Raw genomic sequence first — 3777 nt, forward strand, 5'->3', positions numbered from 1 at the left:
GGGCATTGAAGAATAATTTTATCTTCACTTGGAGAGCTTCAACATTAGTTTATGCTTTTCAGCTTCAACAATCGCCTTGTCATTAAAGTTTTATGAGTAATTTAGATATTTTCTGCACAAAGAAACAGAATATGCAATGAGTTTCTGAGTTCAGGGGTTTTCTCCATTAGCAGCCAATTTCTGATTCCTCGCAAAAGGCCTCCCAGAAATGCTGGTCTCTTTCAAAAGCTACTCACACTCTCATTTAGCGAATAATTAAATGAAAACTGAACACCATTATTTTAATGTTACCTTAAGGATAAAGGTAATGCTATTTTAAATGTTAAATATTTTAGTTCCGGAAAACAGCATGATGCTTAAATGCCTTTTTGAAAGAAGGAAATAAATAGTACTAATAGGCCACCCAGTAAGGTATACTTGAGACATAATTTTATGGCTATACTCAGTTTAAGCCTTTGATATGTGAATCCTAAAAGAATTGCTCTAAGGATTCCAATCAGCACAGTCACATTGAAACCCCACTGAGTGTTGCCAGGGGAAGTAACACATAACCCTTTAAAAGTAAGTATGTATCCTCAAGACCTCTGACAAGGGGGGACATGTGTAGCCCCATAGGTGTTAAGAACCTTCGCAGGGCTTCCCCACTCACCTGTGAGTGTTCTACTACAACTAGTAATTCATTATATTGAAGTTTCTAGAGGAGGATTATCCCAGCAAAATAGTTTTGCCCCTTCTCATTCCAGTGTTCTAAAAATACAATAATGCCATTTCACAGTTCCCAAAGAATCTAATCCTTCACATCTCTTCTCTAATCTGATCCACACAGGAGCACCACTCTGACTGGACCAATGAAAAACATGAATGCTCATGCGGGGATGGGGCCGTAGGCCTGGTCAGGTGCAGGTAGTGAGCAAGGAGCCAGAACTAAGTGGTCAGAAAGATCAGAAAGCTGAGAAATGTGGGCCTCAATATTCCCAAACACAGAGGGCATACTCAGGGTTTAAATTCCATTCTTTTCAAAGGAAAAAGAAAGTAAGTTGTTTTGTTTCAGATTTGTTCCAGAGATGTCAGGAGATAAATTATTTCAGCCAAGCAAGATGTTGTCCTGTATCCACCGGAAAATAAAACCAAATTATTGAGTTACATCCATTCCTTTGGGGATAACGTCTGGGTTTTGAAAGACAAAGTCTAAAAAATGAAGACTTCTATCTAACATGACCTAGAACCATCCTTAGATTACTAGTGTGTGTATAAGAATGCAAAAGATAAGTCTGATGGCACTCCACAAGCTAAAAAGCTATATAAACTTCTAGCACATAACTACAGTAAATGAGTTTCCAAAAGTTTCCAAAACTTCAGCATAGTCTACAGCAATAGTTCTCAAAATATGGTCCCTGGACCAATCGTGTCAATATCACCTGAGAACTTGTTAGAATAGCAAAGTCCTGGGCCCCAGTGGCTTATAAAATCTAGGGTGGCATCCAGAAATCTGCCTTTTACAAATGCCTCCAGGTAATTCTGATGCATGCTGAAGCCCCAGAACCTCAGGGCTAATGGCAGAGTTAAATTTAAGGTCAGATTTGACCTCGTAAGCAGATTCATCTGTCTACTGTGTAGACACAGTCTTTTCCAACAAATTCCTAAATGTAGTTTCCAACAAAATGAAACTAACACCTCCTTGCTATATTATTTTAGAGTTTGAAATAATAGTCAGTGCTCTCATGCTGAAAATCAGCCCTCATTTACCCTAATAAGAGAACAGAACCAAACAACCATTCCATCAGGAAGTTACTCTAAAATAAAATTCCATGGACACCTGCTTCACCTTGAGCAATGCTTGGGTCATAAAAGTTTAAAAACCACAGAGGTTGCCAAAGACTCCACATGGAGAAGACCATTCTGCAAGAATGCTGAGCATGGTTTATGCATTGAGGCAGAACTCAGTCCTCATCCATATTGCATTACTCCTTTGAAAGGTGAATGTACAAGATTTCAGGCCATAAATAATTTACCTAAATACCCACGTATCTTCCACATATTAGGGTTGTCCTTTTAAATAGGCCAAACCCTGTGATAATTTGCCAAAGAAACCCAGCAATGCCCAGCAGCAAAAGCTGTTCTTTAGTGAGAGCCAGTAATGGAATAGTAGGCATTCCAGGACTAATCTCATCCCTGGAAACGGGGGATTTTCTTATTCTCTTCCCACTGCATCCAGAGGACCTTGAATTTCACATGGGTCTTCCTAATTACTTCCAGAATAGATTTAATGTAGGTAGTGTCTAGCTTTACAAATCTAACTTTTCAGAACCTCATGCATACAAGTTCAACTAGTCACCCAGAACCCCCAGGGTTGGGGTTAAGTGGTTTTTTTTTTTTCTTATCACAGTGGGGATAGGGAACACAGATACTTTGTCTAGACTGGGGACCTCCTGGCCTGAAGTCTCCCAAGAGAAGGGGCCTTCTCTTCTTCTAAGAAGATTCCAGTGGGTTTCTCAATTATAAACACTTTTTCATTTAGAGTTTTCTAACCCTAAGACGGCCCTCTCTGACCTTAAAAGCACTTGGGGCTACAGAACCTAGCTGTAGTGTTCCCAAAGGCTCCAGAATCTGAATATCTACTTGCAAGCTTCTCAGACTATGTCTAAAAAGCTCCAATGTTATGGAATTCCAGATAATGTGTCACCCTGAGACAAGAACTGTTTCCGTAGCTCAGAGGAGGTGTAAGAACACCCAATGACTACCCTAGACCCTTCTGTGGAAGCCAGCTTAGCCAAGAACTCCAGGAATTCCCTCCCTGATTCCAGAATAGTCTATGTTCCTCTGGAGGCAGATCTTAGCACATAAAGTACTTCCAGGTCCAGTAGAGATGCCCAGGCTGCCCCTTGAGCTATGCCTTCTTAATCCTCAGAAATCTTTTTCCTGACCTTCTCATGAAGCAAACTCCCAGTAGGAACATGGCCCTAAAGGCCACCCGGAGCTTTGGAATCCAAGATAAAGAGCCCGAAGACTCTCCTAGATTTTCTGGAGCATGCTGGGGATGTCACTTATCCTTTCAACTTAGAGCAAAAGCCAGCACTAGTGAGTATTCCTGTGGAAGTTCTAGATGCAGCCAGTTGAAAACCCATCCGAGCTGACTGTGAAGGTCTCAAAGTGAGCATCAGGAGCCACCAGCCGATTCTGATGAGGATGATGTCAGCAAGAACTGGGCTTAAATCTATGATCAGAGATCACACTCCTGCTACAGCCAAAGAACCTCAATTCTGAGATCCCTGAAACTTATCCTAGGTTTGGATAATTAATATTACTGGACCAGAGAAGTCTTCCAGGCAAACTTAACCAGATCCTTGGGGAATGTCAATTTCATGTTGAAGAGACACGATATGACTGTATTTATCTCAGCCTCAGGAACCTGGTGTTAGAAATTTTTACTACTAAAAAAAACAAAACAAAACAAAACAAAAAACACTCCAGCTACTCCAAGTGTTTAGGGGGTTCAGTTGCTGGGGAAGAATGACAGTTAATGGAAAATCTCATTCTCCTGGAAATGGGACAACCCCTGAAGAAAGAATTCTGCAAGGCAAAGAAACCCCATAACAGTACCAATGGCTTCATTAAGTGAGCCCCAAATGTCCTCTAATAACCTGGGACTCTGATGAGCCATCCTGTGGTCAGTTTCACAGCTCATTACCTTTGGGTCAGACTTAGCATTAACTGATAATGTTATTTCCTTAACAAAGTTCTTGAAACTTTGAAACCAAATGCTTTTTAAAATAAAAC

General features: G+C 40.7%; 1 long non-coding RNA gene across 4 annotated transcripts in view; it reads right to left on the reverse strand.

The window, feature by feature from the left end:
• The window catches only part of LOC144223592 (uncharacterized), a 462828-nt gene that overhangs the window by 458102 nt on the left and 949 nt on the right, over positions 1–3777 (reverse strand). The gene's annotated exons all lie outside the window — the stretch shown is intronic.

Source organism: Crocuta crocuta, unplaced genomic scaffold (genome assembly GCF_008692635.1).
Source record: "Crocuta crocuta isolate KB4526 unplaced genomic scaffold, BGI_CrCroc_1.0 scaffold70, whole genome shotgun sequence".
Classification (NCBI taxonomy): domain Eukaryota; kingdom Metazoa; phylum Chordata; class Mammalia; order Carnivora; family Hyaenidae; genus Crocuta; species Crocuta crocuta.